The 16,311-nt window shown below is 38.3% G+C and overlaps 1 protein-coding gene across 3 annotated transcripts in view; it reads right to left on the minus strand.

The window, feature by feature from the left end:
• PKIB (cAMP-dependent protein kinase inhibitor beta) overlaps positions 1–12,951 on the minus strand; it is a 112,697-nt gene extending 99,746 nt beyond the window's left edge. For all 3 annotated transcript variants that reach the window (XM_036871695.1, XM_036871694.1, XM_036871693.1), the window contains exon 1: positions 12,809–12,951. The gene's annotated coding sequence lies outside the window, so the exon portion shown is untranslated. The remainder of the gene's footprint in view (positions 1–12,808) is intronic.
• Between the last annotated feature and the right edge of the window lie 3,360 nt (positions 12,952–16,311).

A 16,311-nucleotide genomic window follows, 5' to 3' on the forward strand; every position in this document is an offset into this window, starting at 1 on the left:
ATGTGATTGTCTAAAATAATCCATGCAATCCAAATTCTAATCAACGGACATCTAAATTTTTAGCTTATCTGTGTTAAGCTGAGAGGGAATTCTTAGTCTATTACAAGCTTGTGGTTCTAAATACCCCTAAGTCTGTGCTTCCTCAAAACTAGGAAACCTGCACCCTTGAAAATACCAGAAGGTACTCACAACCACATGATAAATTTTGTTTATCAAAGGAGTCTTACTTGACAGTATATATTTAAAGCATGTTTTTATACTAAAACAAAATGAACACATTATAGAGTGCATAATGTATACAAATATGTAAGATGAATATGAAATGTCAAAGAAACTTTGTACTTTTCTATGGAGCACTTTGAGTTATGCCTCTAGATTTCTGGGAGTTCTTTGGTGGAAAAGCGTGAGAAGCCCTACTCTAAGGGATTCCCTCCTAGAAGTTGAGGAAAAGATTACTTTCATGTAAAAAATATATATCACCTTGGCTCTAGCATACCACGACCACTGAACTCAAAAAGTGCTACCATACTTAGACATACCATTACTTTTTAAATTGGAAATTAACCTTTATAACATCTTTTTTATTTTGAAGCAAAAATATTTCTCTCTCCAACAGTCCTAAATCTTTCTGCAGGTACCTCACAGGACCAGTCTAAACTCCTATATATGTAAGACAGTCCTTCAAATAAACATAATAGTCACAAGTAATGGAGGCGTACTGGATGCCAGGAAATGTGCTGGGTACTTGACAATCATTAATCAAAAAATAAAACTGCAGGTAAATAGTATCATCTTTATTCTACAAAAAAGAAGAAGTAGATGAAGAGGAGGAGAAAGGGGGAGGGGGTAAGGGGAAGGAGAGTGGGAAAGGAAACAGCCTACAAAAGGATAAGTGACTTTCCCAAAATAGCACAGCTCATTAGGAGCAGAGCTGAGCTCTAACGCCAAAGCTTGTGCTTGTTTTTCTCTTTCTTTATACATCATGTTATACTACATTTCCATGCCCACTTTCCCAGGTGTTCATTTCTCCTAGCGAAATATCTCCATTTTACAACTATTCCTTCCATCACTTCTGCAATAACAGACCATCCTGATCAATGTACGTGTGTGTGTATTTATTTGTAGGAGTAAAATATCCAGAACAATTTGGCCATGGAAGAACAGAGTTGGGCCATCACTTCCTTTGCTCTGGATAAGATACTGCTATTGATACAACTTAAAAATATGCTACCTATGTTGGACAACCACTTGACATTATATTGAATTGGCCATAAACCAAAATTCTTTAGTATTGTTTTAACAGATTCTGCTAATAACCATTTCTTCTCTAACTGGTTTCTTTCTTAAAATGTATACAACTCTTGTATTTACCTACATATAAACAACCTGTGAAAATAAATCTTTATTCATAGAGAGTCACAGATTATATGACTCTCTACTACTTTCAAGGATGAAAATTAGCTACAAGTTTAAGTCCAAAGTTTTCATCCCAGCATTTAAGATTCTTCACTACAGCCTCAATGTGTCTTTCCACCCTTACCTTCTCCCAGCCCCTAAAATTCTACACAGCTCTGTCTCACTCTTTTCTGTATTTGTACCTTCATTCATGCTGTTCCCTCAATCAGGAATGCTTCGCCCACTCATTGAAATTCTATCAGTCCTTCAAGGACCATCCCAATTACTACATTGCCTTTAAAGTCTTTCTGATTAATTTCAAAGTTTATCTTCTTCTTTGAAACCCCACAGCTTTTTTGTAGCTCTTTTGTAGTACTTATTACAGTCTGCCTCGCAGGAAAGGTAAGTGTATTATTTTCCCTTACCTCCCCCAAACAGATAGAATCCTAAACTTCTTAAAAAAAGATGCAGTCTCATTCTACTTTGCAATATATCACTAAACACAGTAGCTGAATCCAGGAGGGTGCTTTTTAATAGATGTTTATTTGAATTTAGTTAACTATTCATCTCAGAGATGCATGTACTGAGTTCCAAAATTCATTAAAAACTTAAATAAAGAATATCTATAACCAACCACAGAAAAGAACCTGAATATCAATGGGTACATATAGCACTAAAATATATTATAGGCTCTATTTAGAATAATACAGGTACTTTTTTCACTGTATTGATCTCATGATGAAGAACTGAAATCGCATCATTCATATTGGTGTAATCATGTTGACAAAAACTGAAATCTCAAGAGATTAAGAGACTTCCTCAGGGTCACATGACTAATTAAAAGCTGAGTTGGCCTTACAACAAAGCTTTCTAATTTCTAGCTTAGTTATTTTTCTCTACTATTATCATCCAAATCATGTGTTGATACGTTTTCATAAATATTAGCTGCAAAAATATTTATGTAAGAGAGAAATATTCTCTTCTTTCTTATATATTAATAATCTTCAAATTATTATTTGTACAGGTAGAATTTAAAATAAAATTCATTAATGATGATTAAAGAGGATTATAATACACAAAATTTATTTATACAAATCTGACTCATTTTGCAACTTAACTACAAAGACAACAGTCAAGAATCAGGTTATTAACAAATATTGTTGTTCAGTCAAAATAAATGTCATAAAACCTATGTAGTAAAACCTATACATTAATAACGTTCACGGTCTTTATTATAAGCCAGTCCTACAGATTTAATCAGAGCCTGTTTATGCCTCTGGTTTGTTTTTAACCTCTTGTCACCAATTTAGAGCATAGTAAAAATTTTGCCTGCCCAACATCCATTTCCCCTTGAGGAGCCTTTCCTCCTATAGTCACTGCATAAGATTCGTTGTTTCCGAGAATGAAGTTGAGACTCAGACCTGACATATCCAAGTTCCAAGTGCCCTGAGCCACAGTGACTGGCTCAGAAGTGATATGTGACACAAACCTGCCTCAACAGGCTTATTATTACGTTTTTCCAACCCAGCAAATGCTTAAAGACTGGGTTCATGATGCAAATTAGTCCACCTTAGGACTGGTGCCAAAGCTACTAAGTGAAGACACTTTTTTCTCTTTGAATTTAAACTTGAGGAGTTAGGCCTGGAGCTGTTGATAGCAATTTTGTCACCAAGCAGAGCCTGAGAATGAAGCCAAGTTGAAAGACAGTAGAGCCAAGAAGTAGAAGGGAATAGGGTCCTTACAAAATAATGTGAGCTCTAGATCAAGCTGTGACTGAAAGCTGGGTTACATAAATCTGATAAATTCTCCCATTCTCCTTAAGCCAATTTGAAGTGGATTTGCTATCGTGAGCAACTGTGACATTCCTAACTAATGCACTCAGGTATCTGACTTTCTCAACCCACAACAGATTCAAAAGGTCATATAGAGAGTGAACAGTAAGAGCTATTACATACATCAGATGAAGTAGCAGCTTACGGTTTGAAAGTGATGATGAAGACAGGTAATATGTAAAAAAAGAAAATAAGGAATTTCAAAAATGTGGAGTCTTTTAGTCAAGGACTTACTCCACATAGCATCCTGGGAAACCTCTCAGTCCCAGAAAAAACAGGATAGTTGCCATGCTATTTGGGAGTACAGAGATTCTTGCAGTGATCTGCATAAACAAGAAGATAAGGGGTCATTAGGTCACAGAGGACTCAAGGCAGGTGGTGGTGAGGCTCTGAGGTTTCTGTACTTGTAGGAGAGAGTGTGGTAAGCACACAGAATTCTTAGGTTCTCCATTGACTTGTACTAATTGGAAATGTGCAATCCACTGAGAAACATCTTACTCCAAGCAATCAGAGCATGGAGAGTAAAAAATAGATGGATCAAAGAATTGGCCATCCCAATGAAGCCAAAGTACAAGTGTAGGTGTGAATCTTTGGATTGGTGTAAAAAAAAAAAAGAATATAGGATGCTATGCCCAGAGACTTTCTGAATTTGAGATTTTAGGAAGGAACAATTTCATATGATAAGTCCAGGTTGTGACTACAGAAGGGGCTGGGTGAAAAGAAGTAAAAGAGAAGACTACTGCTTGAAATTGCAGAGGTCACAAACTGAGAGGCTGTGGTGTTGGGTGTAGACATGAAGTCACCCAGATTGAGGACAGGAGACAGGTGGGAGAAGATGACTGTACACCAGTTGCTGGAGTGTTCAGTGAAGGAGGGGTTTGTTCAGGTGGTGAGTAGATCACAGAAATAAGCAATGGTAGTTGATAGCATAGCCAGATGGCTCAAAGGAACAGGAATGAGTATAAGAGTGTAGAGAAACAATGGTCTACAGGTGGGAGGGTGTATGGAGGGCATGTGACCCACCTCCCTACCCTGAGATTCATGAACTACGGAGTAATCAGCCGTCTCCAACAGGAAGGGCTCACGGGGAAGTGGAATACCCCTGGGAGAGTCAAGATTCAGGGCTAGAGAAAAAAGTGGAGGTTAAGAGGAGTTTACTGGGACTGAACAGGTGTTCCAGAGGGCATAACAGAATGGTTTTGAAGGAAGAATAAAAAGCAGAGATTAGGTCAGGGAGAGGCAGCACAAAGCATAATAAAGTTTCAAGGCAGAGAGGAGAAATGAGCAGACAAACGATAAAAACAGAGATTTGAAGCATTAGAAAATTAACTGTTTTGCAAGGTTAACACAATTACATGTCCCAAAACTGGTAACGTGGGAATTTAGGAAGAGCTAGCAGCTATGATGTGGGATGTGGAATTCCTTTTCCTCCTGGGATGAGGTGGTGAGTGACAAACGTGGATCAAGGCAGTTTAGGGAGGCAATCGAAGAGCCTGCAGTCATGTGTAGGAATGGTGGCCAGCAAGGCATGTGAGAGGGAATTCTGTGGGACTTCAGGATGATATGGCCAGTTATACCGAGGGGGGCTCCAAGGAGGTGCAGGGGCATGGGATGCTATTTCAAATCAGTGGGGAAGGAATCAATGACAGAAGAAACGAATTTGAGACAAGACTAGTGATTAAAAAATGTTAATAATAAAATTAGATTACCTACTTCATCCCCTACTAAAATAACTTCTAAAGGATTAAAACTTTAAATTAAAAAAAACATCAACAGTACTATTAAAAACGTAGATGAATATGTTTAAAGGGGAAAGTCCTTCTCAGAAACTATGTGAGAAGAAATTGACAGCTTTCACATCCACAAAATTTAAGGATTTTACAAAGCAATGCTCCCTAAAATAGTTAATGGCAAACAAATGAAACTGATTAAAAAATTGCAACATAACAGACATACAAAGAGTTAATATCCTAATGAATAAAAAGCTCTTGAAACAAACAAAAAAGGATTAAAAACAGGCAAAGAATACTAAAAAGCAATTCGTAAAAATAAATCCAAAATATCCAATAAACATACTGACTAACTAAAAATATTCGGCCTCATTAGCAATCAAAGAAATACAAATATGAGGTTATCTTTTCCTACTGATTTCTAAATTTAAAATTTTTAAACAGTATTAGTATGTTGGTAAAAATTTTGAGTATAAATTGCTGCAGGCTTCCTGGAAAGAAATTTTGCAAAATGTGTCAAAAATGGTTAACAAGTGAATATCCACTGACCTAGCAAGTCCATGTCTAGAAGTTTATTCAAAGAGATTAATAAAACAGCCATGTACAGTGTATGAAGATCACAAACAGAGTTATCTACTATGGTATTGTTTATAAAACCAAATTTGGGAACATTCTGCATATTTACCAATAGGGGTTAGTTAAAATTTTAATAGAACACTATGTAGCCATTAAAAATATGATTTAGCACCTGACAAGATATAGTAAGATGAAATATTAAGGGAATATGATATATCACTTTTCTTTTTAAAATCTACATATATGCAAAGAATTTTATAACTAATGGTGGAATTTAGGTGGACATTATTTTCCTCTTAATACAATTCTGAATATTTCTGATTTTCACTGCAATGTGTATGGTCTCAGAAACACTATCTCAAAATTTTAAAGTTTAAAACTTAGTGGTATTTTAAGTGGCAAACATTACCTGCCCAGAAAATTACATGTGGAATAACCCATTATAATGTAATAATAGGGAGTTGACAAAAGGATGAGACTGAAAGAAAAAAATCACCTGATTATATTTTCACATCTGTGATTCTTGGTGAATAATTTATAATAGCAAGCATATATTGTCCTTGGAAAAACTACATTGGAATTCTACATTTGAACATTGCCAATATTTAAAGCAATGCATTTTAATGATTTATGTTTTTCTTTTCTTATTTCTGTGTTAAACTGATGATTACCACAGGGTGCAGCAAAATTAAAATGTGGCCTAACTGGAAAATTCTGTTTCATACCCTTAAGAGCTGAAATTTTATCTAGCCAAAAACTATTTCATGGGTCACTTTGAATAATAAGAAGAATGTTACTTTTTAAAATTTGCTCTTCCTATTCATTTGTATTCTGGTAATAATAATTTTAAGAAGAAAAAAATAATTTACAAACTGTATACCATTATTACATTAATATAAAAACATTCTTACAAACGGACAAAGACTGGAAGATACTCAATATTGAAGCGATTATGTTTGAATATTAGAATTTTAAAATCTTTCAGTGTTCTTAATAGTGTGATGGTTTTATGATAAAAAAAAATCTGAAAGAAAGAAGCTAACTAATAAACTTTTACCAATCCTTTTATAAGATAATTTGAGATGTCCTTAGATATAAACGAAACTGCTGTCCTTAGTCAGAATCATATTTCATTAATCCATATTTTAAGTGGATTACATTGAGACAAAACCCACAAAGTGAAGAACTGAACCAATTCGCTATTAGGACCAATAATAATTATTGACAGGTAATATGAAAAGTTTTCAACAAATTAGGTAAATTAAGATACTTTTTAAAAGAGTTGGTAAAAATAAGCATCTATGAGTAAAAAAAAAGTGCTTTGTTTCCTCCCATTTTGCAGTTACACCCGAAAAGTTTATATTTCCTTTCAAAGCATTCAAACCTAGAACCCAAACATGGACTTCTCAGAGTTGGAACAACCTATGCCGGGTTTTACTTGAAGCTTAATATCCTTTGGCAAAAATCCACAAACATCTCAGGGAGCTGACCCAGATCTACCCTGTGAAGAAAGTATTCCCCACTTCCCCTGAAAACGTTCTCCCACTCCTCCCTGAGGCAAACAAATAAAAACTATGCCCCCCATGTTGCAGACTGGTCCCATACCCATACTGTCAAACCCATATGGTGCAAAATGAATGGAAAACCTGAAATGACCTCATTTATATCTATAGCTGGGTTGGTGGCAGAGGGACCATGGATGCACTGCCCAAGTTATCACACTGCTTATTTTGTAACCATCTTTACAACTGATACTGAAGATGGGCACATTTCAAGTGGCTAGCAATCCAAAATCCAGGTTATCAGCAAGGTTGGTTTCTTCTTGGGAGCTCAGGAGAATCTGTTCCATGCCTCTCTCCTAGCTTCTGGCGGTGGCTGGCAAGTCTTGGAATCCCTTACATCTGCATAACTCCAATCTCTACTTCCACTGTCACAGGCTTGCCTTCCCTCTATGAGTCTCTGTCTCTGTGTCTCTTCTCTTCTTCTTATAAGGGCACCAGTCATACTGGGTTAAGGGCCCACCCTACTCCAGTATGACCTCATATTAAACAATTACAACTGCAATGACCCTATTTCTAAATAAGGTCTCATTCTGAGGTTCCAGGAAGTACATGGATTTTAGGGAGACATTATCCGACCCAGTAAACCCACCAAATCTGCCTTCATTCTTCTATTGCCATCTTTGTATATAGTGCTAGTCCTCAACCTCAAGCCAAGAAGCTGAGAACCACCCTTCATTCCCACCTCCCTTTAAATTCATATCCCAGTTATCATCAAGCCTGATCATTTCCCACTCCTAATATTTCTAGACTCTGATACTCCTGTTCATCCCTAAATTCTTTATCCCTGATCCCTGAATCACTCTCTAGCACCTCTTGCTTGGGCTACAACAGTCTGTCCAATACTCCTCAAATCCAATCTTCTCCAAGCTACAAGAGTATATATAGATATATACATACAGCATCATGGCATGTTAGAAAGATGTACAGTTGCTTTTGTTTGTTTGTTTTTCCTATTTTTCACTACCGTGAAAAGTTCTGCTTCTTTACTGCAATGAGCGTAATTATGATAGACATCCTTCTTCAGGGATACAGAAACTGAGAGGCAGAGTGGTTTGTGTGCAAGCCCTGGCCTTTGTAACATCTTCTCCTGACTTGATAGATTCTTTACAAACCTTCAGAATGCAACAAAATCCATTATATCTATAATCTAGCTTTTTATAGATTTTATTAGATTTGGGAAAGACAGGCAAGAGGGGCTTATTTCAGTGTTTTGAGATTTAATATTATACCTGGCTCCAGAAACCCCATGATAGAAGTACTTATTCTCATTTTTTAGATAAACAAAAATAATAAACAAAGGTAATTGCATGAGTTATAAGCCATCCTTGTTTACACAAACGTACACACTGATTTTAAGAACAGTGTTTTCTTCTGAGACATATTAACCCAGCCCATAAAAATTAGTGTAGAAATAAATCACTTCATAGTCCTTTGATATAAGCATGTTTGGGAAGACAGCTTAACTCTTTCCTGTCTTCCACGAAATTATTCCTGAAACTATCACACTGAACCTCAGTTTCCTCCTTTCCTTCACCCAAAAAGTGAAAACTTACAGTTAACCATGCTAATTTGCATACTCCCAAAGGGGATTCTTTTTCATCAGCACAGTGGATTTTAGGGCTTAGCAGGAAATAGGGACTATGAGGAGGCAGAATCCAAGAGACAGAGGAAGGCATTTAGCTCCATTTATATTGTCTATAAACGCTTCTGCTGTTGCTTCCCCAAACAAGTGTTCAGGCTGTGTTGGCTCCAGACTACACAGTCTTAAAGTATTTCCATTCCCTTGGCCCACTTTCCAGTCTGAGAAATCCTGTTCTAACTGATCCAGGATCCTAGGTGAGATTACTTCCTCCTATTCAGGAACATGTACAACTGTGAATTGTTTTATTCTTATATAGACAGCTCTGAACTTCTTTTCCAACCAAGCACCCAACTCTTGGACACCATCACTTTTTAAGAATAGGAGTTATTGGAGAACACAAATCTACTCTGATTTATAAAGTCCATAGCATGCTTTATACCTGGACAGGTGCTTAAAACTGCTATTTGCCTTTGAGAGCATGAATGAAAAATAAATAAAAATAAAAATAGAGTAGACTACTTATTTGATTTCTCAAAGTCAACTGTACTTCCAATCAAAAGAAAAATAATAATAACCACTTTGGTTTTCTGGGTATGTTCAAGTATTCTCTTTATGTAATGTCACTACCTGATAATGACTTATAAAAAGTACATTGAGCCTATTAATATAAAAATTACTGAGACCAACAGGATTCAGAGAGCATGTACTAACCACAGAAGTTTTAAAACAGTAAGATAGGAGCCCTGGATTTATCCCTAATACATGATTTTTGCACATGTCAATCACTTAAACTTGGGCCTTAGATCTCTATATCTAATAAAATATGTTTAATTAGTACTTAGAAGAATTATGTGGCATCATAATTACGGATGCTTATTTTATCATAGGATTTATAGGGTTTTTCTGATATTCAGAAAGGAATTTTTTTTTCTAACTCAATTGAAATCTTGTGTTGAAGGAATGGAAAACCACTGAATTTACTATCAAGCCATTCAGGTCTGAGTCTCATCAACATCCTAAAATACAATTTTCAAATTGCTTTATTTCCCATTCTCAAAGGAGACTGCAGGAAATTTAGTCTTAATTAAGCCTGATTTACTCTCATTTAGCATTAAAAAAAAAAAAAAGATACTGGGGGAAGGGATGAATAGGCAGAGAACAGAGGATTTTTAGGGCAGTGAAAATACTCCCTATGATAGATGAATACATGTCATTATGTGTTTGTCCAAAGCCATATAATGTACAACAACAAGAGTGAACCCTAAGATAAACTACGGACTTTGGGTGATTATGATTTGTCAATGTAGGTTCATCTATTGTAGCAAACATACCAGTCTGGTGAGTGAGGGAGGCTATGCGTGTGTAGGGGTAGGGGGTATTTGGGAAATCTGCACCTTCCTTTCAATTTTGCTGTGAATCTAAAACTGCTCCAAAAAAAACTGTCTTTAGAAATATTTTATTTCTGAGAAATGTTACACTTTTTTGCAAATTTGTTTGCTATATCTGAGCTCTAAATTTGTAAGGAAGCAAAGTGTTTCCTGTCCAACCTTCTCTCTATGTATATATAAAATCATATATGATCTAGTAAGAAACATTTATTTCTCCAGAATTTTCTACATTTTGTGAATACATAACTTCTACATAAAATTCACTCTATAATGCTCTTAAAAAGTTAGACATACGTTTATCATACAACCCAGCAATTACACTGCTAAATATCTATCCAAGAGAAACGAAAACATGTACTCACAAAGACTTGCATGTGAATGTTCTTAGCATCATGATTCACAATAGCCTCAAGCTGAAAACCCAAATGTCCATCCACTGGCGAATGGATAGACAAAATGTGGTATATCCATACAATGGAAAACTTCAACAATAAAGAGGAATGAAATACTGATACACGCTACAGTATAGATGAATCTCAAAAACAGTAAGTGAAAAAAGTCATAAACAAAAGATCGCATATTTTATGATTCCATTTATATAAAATGTCCAGAGAAGGCAAATCTATAGATACTGAAAAATTAGTGGTTGCCTGAAGCTGAGCAGAGATTAATTATAAATGGGCATGAGGGATCTTATTGGGGTGATGAAAATGTTCTAAAACTGAATTATGGTGATGGTTTTACAACTTGGCAAAATGTCTTTAAAAATCATTGAAAGGGGTAAATTTCTAAAAATTTAAACTTCTAGTTTAAAATTGACTCAAGAGGAGAGAAAATTCTTTAACAAAGAATGAAATTTGACACAATTTTAAATATCCTGCATAAGGTATTCCATTAGTCTTTGATATTTTGTTGAAGAAAGTTGTGGTAAAGATAAAACTAAAAAGTCAATTACTGGGCTTCCCTAGTGGCGCAGTGGTTGAGAGTCTGCCTGCCAATGCAGGGGACACGGGTTCGAGCCCTGGTCTGGGAAGATCCCACGTGCCGCGAGCGACTAGGCCCGTGAGCCACAATTACTGAGCCTGCGCGTCTGGAGCCTGTGCTCCGCAACAAGAGAGGCCGCGATGGTGAGAGGCCCGCGCACCGCGATGAAGAGCGGCCCCCACTTGCCACAGCTAGAGAAAGCCCTCGCACAGAAACGAAGACCCAACACAGCCATAAATAAATAAATAAATAAAATAAATAAACCCAAAGAAAAAAAAAAAAAAAAAGTCAATTACTAAAAACTTTTTGAAAACTTTTTTCCAATATATACTTTGCTTCAAAATTAAATCATTTGATCTTCCAAAACACTGTTTTAGAAAATGAACTCCCTTAACATAGTGTCAGCAGAGGGTTACTGACCAGCACCTGACATACTAACAGGAAAACAAGGTTTTCAAATTGCTGGTCTAACTAACCTTGATCCAGAACCTACGCCATTACAGCACTTCCTGTGAGCTTAATGGCCATCAGATCTCATTTTAACAATCCAAATTCTGAGCTTTCTGAATATTAAATCCCAGAAGGAATTTTTTTATGTGTAGCAATGTCAATAAGAAGAAAGGCATCTTGTGAAGAGGTAAAGTGGACAGATGGATTTTGAATCTACATGTACACCAAGAGAAATGCAATACTCACAGTAGTTCTTAATCCATACTTTTTCAGTATCCAAACTATTAATATGAGTGTTTTAGTATTTAGTTTTTCTAGTTGAATGTTTAAGTGGTCATCGGCATCGAATCTCCATTTTACAGTCCTGCACAGACTCTAATAATTTCACCTGTCGTTTTTTTTTTGGTTTTTGTTTTCTTAGTGTTTCCTGTGTGCCCCACTTGTACCAAGCGCTCTTCCAAAGGAACCGTGTTCGGATGTGTTCCCTGGGATGAGCTCTACGAAGATGAAACTGGTCCGTTCATCTCAGCCTCACTCGTCAGGGGTTGCCAGTCAGGACAGCTGGTAAATCGGGGTCATCTCCCCCTGAAGGCACTATCAGGCGCTTCCCCAACGAGCTGCTACAGCATCAGCAGTCAGGACCCACGCCCTCCATCTCCTGAGCCCCTGCGACCACACTGCGCTCCCGTCCCTCCCTGGCTGCCGGCCGGTGTCCTAGGCTCAGTGAAAACCCAGTAGTTGAAGAGAACTCTTCATTTGACCCGATCTCACCATTCCCATGTTTTATCAAATAATGGATGGAGACTGGTGAGATGAGGTGACTGGGCTAAAGCCACACAGCTCGACGCGGGCACAGCCGGCGAGAACACTGGTCTCTGCTGACCCGGCGGCCGCGAGCGGCTGCCTGGGGCTGGGAACGCGCAGCCCATGGGAAACGACGTGGCATTGCCCGTGCTAGAGGCGAAGGCTCAGCAACTTATGAGAGGAGATCACCAATGTCCAGCTTCAGGGCAGAGTGGGCAAAAAGAGGTGACCAGACCTCCCTGGTTACGCATGTTGGCCTGAGCGTCCCCTTCCACTCTGCAAGTACCTCTGCGTGTTAAATGATGTGGTCGCTCTGGCCAAAGAGGCGTCCACTTTGAATTTCCCCCATGCTCGTGCGGACTGGCCAGAAAATAGGAAAGTTGCTATAACCACATCTTCGCTCTCTCAGTCTCCCCTGACTGCCCAAGTCCTTTCCCTCCATCTTCGCTCCAGAGACACCCCTCCTCACACACACACTCCCGACTCCCTTTCACCAAGTACATACCAGCCGCGCGCAGAGCTGCTCGCCGAGCCTGGGCCGGGTCCCGGTGCCCGGGCTCGCCCGGCCTCTACGTGGCCGCGAACTGCGACGCGGGCTCTAGGTCGCTGCCGCCTCTATCGTCCACGAGGGTGCGACCGCGTCTGAGCTGCTGGGCTGGGGCGCAGCCAGGAAGTGGCAGCGACTCCGGGGGCGGAGAGAGCGGCTGCCGGGACCCGCCCCCGAGCGTGGAGTGCCCCTCCCCCATCCCCCCACCCCGCAACCCCCCACCCCGGGTCTCGCTCTGTGTGCAGCCACTGCCGCCAAGGGGCTCTCGGGGCCGGCGCGACGGTGGTTCTTGTCTTTTGGCTCCCTGGGCAGCGTTCTTTTTCCTGCGTGCGCGTTAACAATCATCAGTGATCATCACAGAACCCGTGCCCTCCTCGCCTACCACTCTCAGTTCCCCTGGGGCAGGGTTAAGGTTCTACTAAGAATTTACTTGATGTGACTGAGGGAATTTCGCGTCCCTCCCTGCTCCCGGAGGCTTCCTCTGTAGACCCTCTGACCAATTTGTGCGCGACCCCGAGCGTTTGTGCTCCAAGTGTCCTCAGGTTGCACTTTACTCGTGGCTCCTTGGAGAAGGTAGGAATGTGCATGGTTTTCCTATCTGCACCCGGAATGTGGGTATTCGTGTTTTTTGTTTTTTGTGTTTTTTTTAACATCTTTATTGGAGTATAATTGCTTTACAATGGTGTGTTAGTTTCTGCTTTATAACAAAGTGAATCAGTTATACATAAACATATGTTCCCATATCTCTTCCCTCTTGCATCTCCCTCCCTCCCACCCTCCCTCTCCCACCCCTCTAGGTGGTCATAAACCACGGAGCTGATCTCCCTGTGCTATGCGGGTTGCTTCCCACTAGCTATCTATTTTACGTTTGGTAGTGTATATATGTCCATTCCACTCTCTCACTTTGTCCCAGCTTACCCTTCCCCCTCCCCATATCCTCAAGTCCATTCTCTAGTAGGTCTGTGTCTTTATTCTTATCTTACCATTAGGTTCTTCATGACCTTTTTTTTTTTTTTCCTGAGATTCTGTATATACGTGTTAGCATACTGTATTTGTTTTTACCTTTCTGATTTACTTCACTCTGTATGACAGACTCTAGGTCCATCCACCTCACTACAAATAACTCAATTTCGTTTCTTTTTATGGCAGAGTAATATTCCACTGTATATATGTGCCACATCTTCTTTATCCATTCATCCGATCATGGACACTTAGGTTGCTTCCATGTCCTGGCTATTGTAAATAAAGCTGCAATGAACATTTTGGTACGTGACTCTTTTTGAATTATGGTTTTCTCAGGGTATATGCCCAGTAGTGGGATTGCTGGGTCATATGGTAGTTCTATTTGTAGTTTTTTAAGGAACCTCCATACTGTTCTCCATAGTGGCTGTATCAATTTACATTCCCACCAACAGTGCAAGAGGGTTCCCTTTTCTCCACACCCTCTCCAGCATTTATTGTTTCTAGAGTTTTTGATGATGGCCATTCTGACCGGTGTGAGATGATATCTCATTGTAGTTTTGATTTGCATTTCTGAAATGATTAATGATGTTGAGCATTCTTTCATGTGTTTGTTGGCAATCTGTATATCTTCTTTGGAGAAATGTCTATTTAGGTCTTCTGCCCATTTTTGGATTGGGTTGTTTGTTTTTTTGTTATTGAGCTGCATGAGCTGCTTGTAAATTTTGGAGATTAATCCTTTGTCAGTTGCTTCATTTGCAAATATTTTCTATTTGTGTTTTTTAACGCATCATTTTAACAGATTGAGAAGCCATGTGCAATGTAGACAACTTTTGGACAAAGAAAAGCAGAAATCAACGTCTATCGAGTTTCACTTCAAGGTTCTCACTAAGAAAAATGAAGTCCTTACTATTAAGGTCTCGTTGTGTCTTTTAGAAAGCGTAATAGAAATATGATGATACTGCTCTTAAAATTAAGGTGCTCTCCTCTGCTTCCTGAGAAGGTGGTTTCTCCTCACTGAAGTCCTGAGATCCCCTCTGGTTTCCTGAAAGACATTATTAGTGTCCAAAATCTTCTTAACACCAATATGTTCACAGATACTGTGCTCTGGCTTCCTACCCAAGCCTATGACACCTGCCACTTCCCTACTGACTACTTCCAGTATTTTCATAGGCTATGTGATATTGAAAAATGTTTTATTTAATGTATCTGCCAGTGGTGCTACCCTTACGCTCTTTAAATTATTTAATATTCCTACCCCTACAATGTGGTAATAACACGTCTGTTTTCAGATAAATAAAGTGAGGCTCAGCAAGGTTAAATAATTTGAATAAAGTGAAATCACTAGGAAGACTTCAAGTCAGTTTCTGAGCTCAAGTCTTCCTGCCTTTAAGGTTGACATTCTTTAAATTATAACTTGTTAGTAAAACTTATGATTTTTCTAAATGCCAGCACTGGTACACTTTGTTTTATAAAAACATGGTTATTTGTATGGTCATACAAATAGTAATTAAAGAGATTGAGAGTTATTTATATCTTTAGCGTAATTTCAAGTGTATAGTAAAATATATTATTATTATTTAAGGCAAATTATTCTAAGGCCTATTTATTTTAGAGAGCCTGTGATAGAGATGCTAAAATGTTTGGATTTATGAGTTACAGTGCAGTGATTGGATTTTTATAATTCTGAAACTGTACTCCTTATACTCACAAAATTTGTCTTGTAAACCCTGTATTTTGGGGCAGGTTTGGTAAAACTGTTAGCCCTCGCTGATGCACTTTAAAGTTCCGTGTTTGAAATCATCAGAGCCACTTGAATGTACGCTCCATGAAAGCTGTATCTTCGGTAGCTAGAGTAGCACCTGTACAAAATAGCTGCTTAATAAGCAGTTTTTAAATGAATAAATAGAACCTCATTTTCTTCAGTTAAGACAAAATAATGACTTAAGAAAACACTACTTTTAGTATGCTTTTGTCTATTTATAGTAGATTGAAGATTTTTGATAGCTTCTCATTTCTACTACGAAAGTAAGGAAGATGAAGGAATCAGGTAAAGAGCCTGAAGGTTTGTAGTAGCTGCTGTTGGGAATGGTAGCAAAAACCTGACTATAAGTACAGAAAAACAATCTTTTGAGTCAGGAATTGGTGATAGCAGTAGTTCCACACAACTGAGAATTTGTGTAAAATATATGACTGTAAATGCAGAAAGTTTCACTAATCCCACTTGGGGATTTTGCCAAGTGATTTGATGGAAAGGCAAGGAGAAAGCTTGGATGCTATTTTTAAGAGAATGGTTGAAGGACAGAGCTATGAGGTTCACTTAATACTATATGGGAAAATAAGTGAAGACATAAAAGGGGAGAGAAAAAGCAGGCAAAGAAGTACAAATCTCAATCAAATAAGAGAGATGGAAAAATAAGAAGTTGTAGTTAGGAGAGGGGATAGTTTTCTTAAAGGATTTAGTAGCAGAATAATGGCAGGGTTATGGAAGAGCTGTGGCT

The sequence above is a fragment of the Balaenoptera musculus genome, chromosome 12, assembly GCF_009873245.2.
Source record: "Balaenoptera musculus isolate JJ_BM4_2016_0621 chromosome 12, mBalMus1.pri.v3, whole genome shotgun sequence".
In the NCBI taxonomy this organism is placed as follows: domain Eukaryota; kingdom Metazoa; phylum Chordata; class Mammalia; order Artiodactyla; family Balaenopteridae; genus Balaenoptera; species Balaenoptera musculus.